The 14294-nt window shown below is 35.3% G+C and overlaps 1 protein-coding gene across 1 annotated transcript in view; it reads right to left on the bottom strand.

Moving 5' to 3' along the window:
* Positions 1 to 14294, bottom strand: part of VAV3 (vav 3 guanine nucleotide exchange factor) — a 278797-nt gene that overhangs the window by 72320 nt on the left and 192183 nt on the right. The gene's annotated exons all lie outside the window — the stretch shown is intronic.

The raw sequence follows: 14294 nt of genomic DNA, 5'->3' as shown, positions 1-14294 counted from the left end.
AGTACCTAAGAACATGCCCATAGCAGGCAATGCTCACTGCAGGAACTATCATCCAACAAGGTTTCCATACCTGCCTAGGAAATAAGAGATTTTTATGCAAGATAGCATGAATATATTTATTATAAGGAATATTTCCATCACTGGGGACTGAGACCCTTGACTAATAATGCTTCTGCGAGAATTATGCACACCAGCATAGGACAACAGAGTACACGATGCAAAAATAGAGTCAACTTCTGTGAATTATTTCAGATGCCAAAGTCATGCCCAAGCCCTGTTTTCTAAATGAAACTAATGACGACTATAAGGAAAAAGACAGTATGCATAAAGAAAAAACAGGACAGCACTTATTACATTTGTTTGGGATTATTTCCTGATATTTTGCTATGATTTCATTATCTAATCTTATTAAATTCAAGCAAAGACACACTGATGAGAGATCTAGAATGCTGTATGGAAGAAACTTCCTTTCTTTGCCTGAAAAGTAGTGACCCAGGTTGACAGGCACCTGGGGGGCCATCTACCTGCCTATTTGCCCCTCTGGGTCAAAGGGGTCCTTCACCCACTGACCATTCACCCACTGACCACTCACTTCAAAGACACCCCCCTGCCTACTATCCTGAGCTCAACCTCATAGTCCTCCTTCCTGTTAAGATGAACAATTATGGGGGTGCACCCTTCCTCAGCCTGACCAGGGTCCCTTGCTCCCTCCCTCAAGCATCCAGACAAGTCCATGTATCATGAGGTCACCCTGGCTACCACATAAACTCTCTCTAAAAAGTGCTTGTGCTCCTCCAAGGCCCCCAAATTAGCTAAGAACATCTCATGCTTTCACTGGTTATAGAAATACCTATATAAAATCCTTACATAACCGGTGAAAGCTCAGCTTCAGTGTTGATTACATATGTGAACTCAGACACGTGCCTTAAGCGCTCAGGAAAGCTTCACTACCTTGCAGGGTTTTGTTGTGAGAATTAAAAATAAGCTAAATATTCTAGTCCATGAATAAATACCAATGTAGCATTATGATGTGATTACTTCACCAACATGCTGATGAAGGTATAAGTCACATGTAAGTTTTTTTAAAATTGTGATGTACAATGGAATGGGCAGCCAGCCATCAGCTTTTCCTTCACAGTCATAAGAGGAGGAAAAACTTAGATAATGTGCTGGTGCAGAACTGAAAAAGTGACACTTTTTAGAAAAATTTACTCTCAAAGGAATGTGGGTAGTGCAGTAGGAATATCTAAGGCTTTATATAAACTTCATATTTTTCAGTGAAGCCTACAATTGTGACTGCTACATGTTAAATAGAATATTTGGTTTTTAGATGCCAGCATCTGTTTGTGGGAGCATCCAAACTCTTATCACAACATGTTTACTTGCATTCTCTTCTCCACTTTTGCAATAAGGGTGTGGGTTCAGGAGGTCTGAAGGTGTCAGTGCTGATTAACGCAGAGAAAAGCCAAGGAAGAAACTCAAGAGCTGATAAGACAGCCAAGAAGAATGAAAGACAAAAAGAAGGATGAGTTAAACTGATTTCTTTAAAACTGAACTCTTGCTATTCTGCTTTGCTCAACCTCTTCTTTCTAGACTATTGACTTAAAAAAATAAACTAAGCCTTGTAATGTGTCATCTGCACAATTCCTTCTCTATCCCATACTCTTTTGTGGGCAACAAAAAGAGCTAGCCCACTACTGTTGCTGGACACTGCCATCAGCGGTGTCCTGTGTTTTTCCAAAGCTTCATGGCTGCATCTTCTAAAATGACTTGGACTTTCTTATTCTTCTTTTGGTGTTTGACATGCTTCTAAAAACAGAAGCCGTAGAAAACAACAAGCAAGCATAAGAATCCTAACAGAGAAAAGTAAGAAAGTTACACGTTTTCAAAAGTGCATAAAAATTGCTCTTTGGATTGATTCCTATCTTGGTTACTTGATCGCCAACAAGTGAGTAGACAGAGGCAGAAGTCTACTTCTGCTTTGCAGCACTTCAATTTTTCTCTTTTTTTTTTCTACTTATGATTGTTTCAATTTGTGCATCAGTTTTTTCACTTGGTTATTCCTCTTTTTTAATACTGTCATCATTTTCATGCATTGGCTAAAGGTTTTGTTGTTCATTCATTTTTGTATTATTTTTAATTAGGAGATATATAAACTTGATGTAAAGACATAGTTACAAGAAAAATAAATAAATAAAACTTCTAGTAAATGCTAACAAGACAGCTGCACAGAGGCTGAAATAATGGAGATACTAAAATTCCATAAAACGTCTAATCAGCCATATAATCCTAACATCAGGAGACCAAAATAGATGACAAAATAAGGTTGTTTGCTTTATTTTGCCAGTATTTCACGCTTCAGAACTTATTTTTTAATTTTATTAAATTATAAAGATTTGTATGTCATAAAGAGGCTCAATTTTTTTTATCTTGATTAGGACTTTACATCATTTGGTCCAATTTCATAACCCTATGATATAGGTAAGGGAACTCATTCTCTCCACATTTTACAGACAAGAAGACTGAGGCCATTAAACTACCCAAAATGTACTCAGCCTCCCGGATTGGACCCCTGAATTCAAACTTCAAGAGGCCCTACCGCTTCCAACCAGGGAGAGGAAGGCTCTGACCCTTTAGTCACCGGCCAGTTACGCTCAGTCTGTAATGTTTTGCTGTATAATCACACAGGCAGCAAGTAACAGAGTCAAGAATCTGCTTCTAGACCTCAACCAGTCTACTCTACTGCTATATAGTATCTACTGGTATATTCAGACCATGTTCAATTTACATAACATTATCACAAATTAAATAACAGCAAAATTAAAATCTTTCAGATACTGAAAGGTCTTTTTTTTTTTAATCCTCTCAGAAATGTTATTGAAAAAAATTGGCAAGATACACAAAGTATGTTTGTTCTTGTGCTTCGATGATGATTAATGAACTCCTTTTTGGAGAGGGAAGATCTGCAGTTGGCAATAGTATTATCAACTTTTCTCATCCCAGTAGTTTCTCCTTAGGTTGGAAAAATGGTTACATAAGGCAGTGATTAATGAGATGCCAAAAATGTTGATTTAGCCCCAGATAAGGACTTTTTTTCCTTTCTCAATTCGAAAAGCTTCACCAAAATTAATTTTAAGTCACACTACAAATATGAGTAAAGTGCCGACTCAAGTTGAAAACACATCATATGCTCAACCTGAGTCCATATGTTTTTTCCAATTTCTTCCTGTTTTGCTAGGAAAAAAACATCCTTGAACAGTCTGAAGTTCCAAGAAGGTGTTGCCATTTTTTTTCTTTCAGAATCACTGGCCAGAATCTGTTCTTGGATACTGCTTGAATTTAAATGGAAACTACACTTACACAACTTTTTAAATATGGGACTCCGAGAGTCTGGCATTCCATGTTTTCAATACAAGTTCCTGCCTTTGGGAGTTAGAAGCTCTAATACCAGCATTACAGTGGTAGGTAGTGATGGAGAAACACATAAATGTTTTCATTTACATCTATCTAATCTTGTCAGTGTGCTCTCAACAAACTGAAATGTTCCCAATTCCAGGAAGAAAAATTCAACCCTGAAAATCAAAGCATCACATGATTGCTTTTGGCCATTAACGACATTAGGAGGCTAAGAGCAAGCGCTGGAGTCTGGACCCTTCAGACATGTTCCCTGCACAGACCCCTAGGAAAAGCATGCTAGGCACCAGCATCGCTGCTCTATCTGCCTATAACTGGCTGCCCGAGAAAGACTATTTATTAAACACCTAATGGTTTCATGGCAACAAAGACAAGACTTCCTAAATCAGAGCTCTAAAACACAATTCACCCACTGTTTGGAAATGAGAATATAAAAGAAAAGAGATGATATTCACTTATTTGGATGAAAAGTTGTTTAAAAAAAAAAGGATCAAAAATAAAAGATAAGATCTTTTAACAGAATAGGTCCAGACTCAGCCCCAGGAATGTTGTGTAAGTTAAGACTTGTAAAATTAAGGAGATGGATATTTATAAGAGAAAGAGAGCGCAGAGGAAAGATGGTGATTTACACTCAAATAGCCACAGATAACTTCTCACTTCCGAAAGCCTCCAAGAGTGGTAACTTAATTTGTCATATTTTACAAATAAAACCACATGATTATCTTAATAGGAAACACCTGTATTTGTTCAAAATATTATTCCTTCATGGGTGATATGGTAGTGGCAGAAGTCTGGGGACTACAGTGATGTTTGAGAAAGAAATTTTAATTAATTTAAAAAATGTTATTCCTTTACTATTGATAGAGATCATACTGTGAACTTTTTTCACAAGCAAACATATTCTGAGCAAAAGTGTATTACAAAGCACAAAATAAAAAGTAAACAATGTAATATAGCTCTTGAACAACATATATATGGCAAATTTAAATTTTATAAAATGTGGTACTATACTTTTAATATTTTGATGTAAATGTTAGAATTCCTCATGGAAATTTAATCTACTACTTAAAAATAAGTTAAATGGCATGGGTCAAAAGCTATATAAATTAAGTAATAAGATTAGAAGTAAGATTTTAACAGAATTCAGAAAAGCATAAAAGCAGCAAAAAAAAGGAACCATAAATAAAATATCAGTAACTATGATGACATGCACATATAGAACTAGATACAAAAACAAATAAGTGAGAATAAATTTTCTATATAAAGAAAACATTTATACATAGAAATAAGCTATATAAACAAAATAGCCAGAAAAAAATTAATATAAGGTTAAAAATCATTCATATATGTGTATATATATACATATGCTATACACATATACATGTGTGTATAAATTCTAAACATTTCTGTGTGTGTGTATAATACAGTCTATGTATTTCTTATAAGTAATTTATAAAAATACAATATCCTAAATAGAAAAATGGGTAAGATATAAATATACTCATAGAAGAACAATCAAATGACCAAAAAACATTGAAAAGAATGCTTCTCTAGTATTAATTAAATTTATATTAAGGTATGAATACTATGATATAAATAGTAACATACTATTCTTGTCTCATCAAATAACTTAAAGTAAAAAGAGCAATACAATTTTGGTCCGCATAGTGTAAGACATTTTTCTGCATCAGTGACTGGGGAAATATAATTCAATACAATGCTTCTAAAGGGCAATTGAGCAAAATATACAATCAAGAAATTCATTTTTGAGCCAGATATTCTACTTCTATGAACCCTGATTCTGTGATTGTTATTCTATAAATTAGTAACAGTCAGCCACTTGAACAGATATATTGGTGCATAGATTTTCCTCAAAGTAATATTTTTACCAACAAAAAAATTTTGTCTAATAATACGCTTTGTTTAAAACCACTTCACATTATTTTGAGGATTATATATGCTTCAAGATACCATTCACAGAATGAGCAGGATGGTTCTTCATATCTCTCCTAGCTCATCACGCTACTGTTCTGGTTATAAGGTTCACTATGTTCTTCAGAATAAAGTCAAATTTCTAGATGAACAAAGATCTTGCTTTGGCTAACTCCCAATTCTCACTGTACACAACACTCCCTCTTAAACTCTCGGCGTTCTGTGCTTTTTCCAGTCGTGGGTTTTGCTGGACCGGGCTTGTCTGCAGCCCTCTTTCTCCATTCATAATCTGCCAGTCCCCAATTTATACTGGGTTCCACCTTACGCATCGCTTCCTGATCATCACAGGAACCTAAATTCACACCCCTTTCAGGCAAGCCCCTGTAATTCCCTGATCTCTAATCCTTCTCTGCTCCCATGACTCTGTACACTGTGTGAGGGAAATATATTGTGTTCACCCTTGTAAATATAACACCAAACCTGTACAATTGTCAAATGGTTGAATGAATAAACAAATGCGCATGAAACAAAAAGGACAGAAGCAGGACACCAAGTTGAAAATACAAACATTTTTACAAACATATGGCTATCCATGGGGGGGAAATTACTAGGTAAAAAAATGTGGAACAAAATAAAAGTGCAAAGAAGAGGGAAATAAAAGTAAATTGCTTAGGAAATGTTTTATACTTCCTTATATTTTCTGAATGTTCTGGAATAAACTTTACAAACTGCAAAATTAATTTATAAAAAGATTACTGTTTATAAGAAGTATGTGCCTTAAATTAAATTAAATTCAGGGGGAAAGGAGACAAACATAAAAGCATGAAATACCATGATCTGAAAAATACTTTGGCAACAAATATGTTTTGTATCTGCATTACCACTAGTTACCCAAAAGACATTCCAAAAGGATCTGAAAGCGGTTTTTCCAGAACTGCATGAGAGTAGAAAAATCTTACATTCATTTAAACAGTTAACTCTAGAGCTATAAAAAATTCAACTATATTCAAGTTTAATATCTAGATTGCCAGAAATTATTCTTTCCATTTCCTAGCTGCTAAGCAGAGTAGGTTCTGCTGGGTGTCATCCACCCAGCATGCCTCAGTGCCAATGTCTACAATTGTTTGTTTCAGAACCTCTAATTAGCTGCCTTATCTTCTACGAGGGATTCTTCTGGTGCTAAGTTTTAATCGCCCAAATTAATTGAAATACTGTAGCAATTTCAGATTAACATTTTCAAAATTAACAATGCATAAAATAAAACCATCCATAAATCTGCTCTGTAACAACTACCATTAATGAATTCTGCAAACCAACCAGTTCACACTGTTAATTTGTGCCATACTATCCAGCTAAACTTCACAAAAATAAGATTTCTTCTGCTTGAAGTTTAAAATACATAGGGTAAACAGAAGAGCTCTAGAAAAATGAGGAGTAGGGACCCAACCATACCATCAAGCCTTCCACCAGTGAGATGCTGTGTGATCTTGGATAGATACTAAACTTCTCACAGCTGTTCCCTCCACTAATAAAAACAGCAGTAGATTCTAAAATAATAATAATCCCTTTCACCTTGAAAATTCACACTTGTTTACTTACCATCTCTGAAGGTGGGAAGAATCTGTGACTTGCCTCTAGCCAACAGAAAGGTGGCAACATGTTATTTCTACAATTGTGCTAAATAAGAGTAAAATCAAGGAGAGGATCTAACACTTCATGTCTGTGGCGGCAGGTGGGAAGAAAGGTACCACCTTGCTCCCCACCTGCTAGGGGATTCTAGCACCTTCTTGGATTGCACACTTTAATGAAGCAGCCTTAATGGGGAGGCCTGTGTGGCTAATAATTGAGGACAGCCTCTAATAGCCACTTGGGAATTGAGAACCTCAGTTCTGCAGTTGACAAGGAAAAGAATCCTACCTTTTGTTGCCAAAACTACATAAGTGAGTTGGAAGTGGATCGTTTCCCAGTTGAGCCTTCTGATGAGACAAAGCCCTGGCTAACACATTGAGTGAGGGCTTGTGAGAAACTGAAACAGAGAACCCAGCTGAATGATACCCAGATTTTTCACCCCACAAACCATAAGTTAGCAAATGTGTGTGTGGTTTTAAGCTGCTAAATTTATGGTGACCTATTAAATAGCAGTACAACATTATGCAGGGGTGCATAAGTATTAACAACAACCACTATCACTATTTCCATCATTTGTAGATCATTTACTACGGGTTAAACCTCACAGATAAATGCTTTATGCAATATCTCAGTGTTACAATCAGAGGTAACAAAAAGGTTTACTTGAATAAGGATACAATCCCACTGCAGAACCCACAGTCTAACCCACCACACAGGGCAGCCTCTGATGACCAGATGGAAAATACCTAATATAGAAACAAGTAGATAACATCATTCCTTCTTCATTGGCACAGAGGCAAGATGTACTCAATCTAATAACTCAAGGGCTACATCTCTGACTCTCCATCATGCTCAACCTGACCCTTTCAGCAGGGTGTGGAGATAGAGAGGTAAGGAAAGTTGGGGGCATCTTTCTTCCCATCTGCCTCCATAGACATGAAGTAATGGGTCCTCTTTTCTCAGTTCTCAAATCTGGTGGACCAATCTGCACTAATATGTAAGTAGGTAACAGTAGCACACAGGATTATTTCCTTCTGGAAGCACAGTGACTGCATCCAAAGAAGAATATCACATTGATATTTTGGGTATAACAACAGTATGATGAGACAATAAAACTTGTTTTTTTGGTATCCCTGGAAACTAAAACTATGAGTAAGGATGAACGTTGGTTGGGAAACTCCAGGTCCCGTTTTAGGTACACCTTCAGCTTTACCTCTTTGATACTATAAACAGACAGCCCACATATTGAAAAAGACAAGTGTAGAGAGGTAGAAAACTCAACCACTGTTTGGTCAAGGAGGAAATGTCTGAACTGTGTGGTATATAAGTAGCGACTCTCCCTTATAATCTGACCAAACCAAACTTCTCTCCCTACTCCCATTCCTTTGAACATAGTCCTCCTTTTTTATAGGAAACAAATTTCAGTGGGCAGACTAGGTCTCTATTTTGGAAGTGGGGTACAAAGTCAGGCAGACCAGTCACAAGGTACTCTGGCAACTTCCTCAGAAATGAGCATATGGTCTAGGCAATGCCAAGACTTCCTCGGGACTTTTGTTAGATTTACTGGGGAAAAAGATGTTCTATTTTCTCTGAAATTACTAACTATGGAGATGATGATTGCTGAGAGTTGCCATGCCCAACTTTGCTTCCAAATGAAACAAATGTGGCTGAGGTGTCTGTTAATAGGGAATCAACAGCGAAAAAGGAGAGCTAAGATATAGACAAAAATGGAACTGTAATGATAGTTGAGCCCCTGGATCCAACTCTGCCTGAAGCCAACTATTTCATACTTCATAGCTACCTTAGTAAGTAAAACTTTCACTCCTTTTTTCTTCTTATACTAGTTTTAAATATATTTTTGCCACTTGATAAACATAGAATGAAGCTGACCCAAACTAGTAACAGTTAACTTACAAAAACACCATTCTGCATAAATTTGTATTGATGTGCTTGGTGGCTGTGATGTCTTCTTTTCTATACCCTTCTTTAGTCTACAATGAAGTCTCCCTCCTCCCTTCCTGGCCAATGACAGCATTCATAAGTTAAACCACACACTCAGGTGGTTCACCACAGACAGCAGAGTTTTTTGTTTGACAAGTTATATTTATGTGTCTTGTCTTAAACAAAATTCAAGTTCCTGAAGATAGAAAATCCCTATGTATTTCTAATATCTCTGCAGGAAAAAAATGAGTAGGAAAAAAATTATATGTTTAACAATTATTAGACCCTAATTCATAAATACACTGAAAGACAAATAATTGCAATATAAGTCATTTTGCCAGAAATTCCACACTCTGCACTCCAGTGTTTTAATTTGGTAACTATTGTCACTACATATAGTCTTATGTTATATGACTATGCAAAAATGATAATATTTAGGATTAGTTTGTCAATAGTCTCTTTCCTGTTACCATTTGGAGATAATATATTAGAAGCCAATAGTTTTGATCCCATTGATTCTTTTGCAACAAGATTACTTCATTTTCAGAATGTATTGGCTCAAAAGAAATTTCTGGTTTCTTCTGTCTAATTAGCAATAGATGATTTGTTCTTTTTCTTCTACAGTGAGATGGCAGAGTCACTGATAATAGATATAGCAAGGGAAGCCCAGGTCATACTTAACCTTCCATGTTTAAAGCAGTTTATCAGACTGCCTTTTCAAAATATTTTTCCAAATATTTAATTGGTTTATGCTTTATTTCCCAAAGAACTAATAACCACAATTAATAGACATTATAAGTGTCTAGAAGTGGGTTCTATATATAATAGTCCAAATGTTTTATTTCAATAATCAATTATTATTATTATTATTCACTAATTGTTTTTATGATACTATGCAATACTTGTTTCCCATCTACAGCTCCTTTATATGTCTGCAAACACTCACCTTGCCCTGACTCCCATGCTGGAGGTACCATACCAGTATAAAAGACTAGCTTGGCAAGATGTAGACAAACCTGCCAGATGACAGCAATAGTGACCCTTTGTGAACTCGGGATGAGAATTTAAAAGGAGAAATAAATCCTATTCAAGCCAAAAAAATATGTGAGCCAGAGACTGTGATGTACATTTCAGAAATCTGTCATCAGGGTGAAGGGAAACAGAAAGGCAGTCCTGAAAATAACTACAAGGGGATCAACTGCTTTAGTGCAAAACTAGTCTTATTGTCCATAGTTTAATAGAAGCTTGAGACAAATCAGCTATTTTAAAAATCAGAGCAGGCTTCCCAGAACTCGTTCACAGCTTAGATTTCTCATTTCTCTGCAGTGAATCTTAATCACAGAGTTCTATTGTCCCAGTTTCTTCAAGTTCATTCTTTCAACGTGAAATATATTTTTACACATTCACAATTATGCTTCCACTATTTAGATTAGGATTTATATTTGATGAGAAATTAGTTTTAGAGGTGACAGAAAAGACAGAAGTAGGTCTGACTGATTAATATGGAAATATTGTAATCTTTGGATACATTACTTATTTATTATACACAAAAATCTCATTTAACTACAGTCTTCAAGAATACATTTTTGTAAACCGCCCCCCCCTTACCATAATGTATTTTTAGGTCCCAGGTTATTATTTTTCTTATCAATGCTATTTGAAAACTAAAAATAAAGAATTTCTCTACTGAGCAAATTGACAGTGTGGTTAAAAGTAAATCTAAAAGAAATCAACAATTCTGTTTGTATTTGGAATGAATGTATCAACCCTTTGAAATTAAAACATTAAGAAAAATTATATTAAATTTTAATTCAACATAATACACCAGCATCACAAACATTTTATTCCTAGAAATGAAATCACACATTGACAACCTCCCTAAAAATCAGTTTGAGCTTACATTTGCTTTTCCCTTTTGCCAATTCCTTCTATTCTTTGCACATAATTAGAATTTCTTACATATTTATCAGATCATTCAAAAATTGTTTTTATGCCACATATAAATCAATGTGTAATGACACATAATATTAAAACACTTTAGATGTACATTCACATCTATATATGTATGTCATCAAGACTATCCCTGTATCTCTTGCTGTCTAAGGAGGTATATAAATTCTTTGTGGGAACAGACCATGTTTTATAATGAACAACTGTGCTTACTGTATAAGACAAGAAGTTAGTGATAAAAGAAAGAGCCACAATGGCCACAGGTATGTATCAATCCTACCTATCTGAAAGGGACGCGACCATTTCTGAAGATGTCTCCGCTGACTCAGTGAGTAAGAAAAGGCAGTATTTCTAAGCCACACTTTTCTCTTTCTAAATGAGACTTTAATAATGAGTATAGAAGAAGAATTATTTTAAAACAAATTTAAGCATTAACTGCTCACTTACCATTTAAGGCTATCATGAACCACATAAGTAACAGATCAGAGAGAGAATAATCTACCTAAACTTTTCCCATCTAGTCCATCTAATCTTTAGGCAGCACAACACAGAACAAAGGCCCAAATTCTTTAAAAGCTCATGACTGTGGACTTGTTATAAGATTTGATGAATTCCACAGATAGAAGAAAAAATTTGCAATAGTCTAAAAGCAGGGCTTGATGAAAAGAACGTAGGTCCTGGTATACAGATCTGCCACATGCATACAAAAATGAATTTTGTATCTTCTATACTTGGACCGAGGGAAAATGTTAAAGTTCAACATTAAATTTTAATTGGTGACTTTGACCTTGAGTGCCACTGTAGGTGAAAAATATTACAGCAATGCTGGATTTTTTTTTTTTGAGATTTATGATCTCATGTTCTTGAAAAAGGCCTAGCACCTCCATGTTCCTGAAATAATTGATCTGTCTCTTACAAGTGTTATTTCCCTGAAACCAACATCTGTCTCAGGAAGAAAAGTACAAACTGATGAAAATATCCTGCTATATTTAAGAAATCCAAAAGAGCTACAAGAATTTGCATCTAACACATTACTATATTTATAAAAGCAGTCAAAATCATAAATTGATAAATTTCTTAGCACACAATAGAACACCAGAATAAAACACCCTAAGCCATGAAGTCATTTGCAAATTTTAACTGTAAAGAATAATGATAATTTTTAATAAAGAAGAATATTTAAATGTGCTAACAAGCCACAAGACAAAGCTACAGCTCACATTGTTCTTGGTTTGAACTGAATTCCATAAAATATGTTTTCAACCTTGCGAGTTTTTCTTACTTTGTTTCTTTATTAGACTCATAAATACCACAAACAGTTCACCAGAAAAAATTCAACCACTGATTATTCTCTTCTTAAAGATAAGCAAATACCTTGTAATCTGACTATGTAACTTCAGCTGCAGTGGAAATTCAATATAATAAAGATATAATTTGGAACAATTATTGATTTCCCTCCATATACCAAGATGTCCAGCATCAAATAGCAAGCTCTGCTGCAGAGTAATCATTAGAATAATTGTCACCTCTTTAGCATTTACTACCTACTTGGTACTATGATGAGTATGTTACACAGATTATCTCATATAATGCTCACAACTTTGTAAGATAGATAGTTATTGGTCTCCTTTTACAAATGAGGATACCACAGTATAGAAAGAGCGAGCAAATTGCCAGAGAGCAGCAGCAAGTAAACAGCTAAGTTGGATTCCCAGTCTGGGCAATGTAGCTCAGAGCCAGGCCCCTACCACCAACTACTGCATATCCATTAGGACGTTGGCTTACTTGGTCACAGGAGGAAAGAAATTGATGCATACAAAAGCAGTATAAAGCCATTCATTAATTGGTTTAACAAATATTTATTAGGTACCAATTACCCAAAGAAATATGCATTAAGTTCCTTTCCAAACAAAAGGTCTTTGTCCATGGCTCTGAAACACAGGGCTGATGAAGTGGTTACATGTGACCTCCCAACTGTTTAATCATTTTTTCTACAAGCTACCCTGGGCAAGACCCTGGAAAGCAGTCAATGTATTAATACATGGAGATGTCAGCTCAAATAGCAAGCAAAGATTAAAGGATGTGCCCAGGTAAAAGTACAACAGCAAATAATGCCCCTTAGAAGCAATTTGTTCATGCCAAGGAAGCCTTAATTTCACTCATCTCTGGTTTAAACATCTTGGAATGAACTATCGCCTACACAGTTGTGGAAATCTGCTAAACAAGGTTCACATTAGGATCAGCTCAGCCTCAGGATAAGATAGTCATCAGCGCAAAGGGCTTTGCAACTCACCAACAGAAGTAGGTGAAGATGAGAAAGACAACCAGCTTTAAACACACAGTTCAAACCTAACATCAGAAGTCATCAACAGGGAGCCAATAGATGCTACCACATTAGCATCTACAATGAGCAAGATTACAACGATCTACTTCAAAAATACAAAAGAAAAAAAAAAGAGAGAGAGACAGAGAGAGAGAAAATGCCTATATAGTGATCATGCCTGGTAGAAAACTATTATATGTTGGTAGACAGGCATATACATATCATATTCTAACTAACATAACCTACTGCACCAATCCTTTTATCTTTGGACAAACAGGAATACCAGAAGAGCTGTGCTTCTACAGAGACATCACCTTAGAATAAAACAGGATAAACTATTTTATTATTGGTCCACACTGTCATGTTTGTAGTTTCTGAATTCACTAAACCACCCTTTAAGTAATCTAAGCAATCCTAAAAGTTTTGGCTATCAAACAAATTGCTAATATTCAAATGGGAAATGTGACCCTACTAACAAAATTTTAAAAATAGAAAGCATTTCCTGTGACATAAGGGGAGAATTAAAATTTTAAAAATAGTATGAGAATAAAATATTTTAAAGAATTTATAAAAATTTGATAATTTTTGGGAATAGAAATTCTACAACTCACAAAAAATAAGAAAAGAAATATCATAACCAGTCAGACAATGATAACTATTATTAGAGTCCTCTGAAAAGAATATTGTGTGGGAAAGTTAGAGCTATTAAAAAGTAAACCAGAAACCTCTGTTTTTAATGGTCTTAAATTTTACTCTGTAAGTTAAAAGATTTAAACTGATCTCAGGACATAAGTGAGGCAATTTCTAGCTGGAGGCAACAGAGCTCCTATAAATCTTCTCAAACAGCTCAGAAATGGGCAGGACAACTATGGGTGTGGTTTCAGTTAAAAGCTACAAAGCTTTGAAAGCTGAAGTTTACGAGTGAACAATGTTTATGATGGAAAAGCAAAACATATAACCCAGATTATTTTCCAGCAAGGCTACTTTAAATTGTATGCACAACTTGATTTATTATCAAGTTTATATATTTGGAATGATTTCACAATGAATACCTCTTACCCACAATAATATGACCCTATACAAAACAAATCTTTGGTAATTAGAT

This window comes from Condylura cristata, unplaced genomic scaffold, assembly GCF_000260355.1.
Source record: "Condylura cristata isolate star-nosed mole 26May11 unplaced genomic scaffold, ConCri1.0 scaffold00026, whole genome shotgun sequence".
Classification (NCBI taxonomy): domain Eukaryota; kingdom Metazoa; phylum Chordata; class Mammalia; order Eulipotyphla; family Talpidae; genus Condylura; species Condylura cristata.
This window is presented reverse-complemented; position numbering and strand designations above follow the sequence as displayed.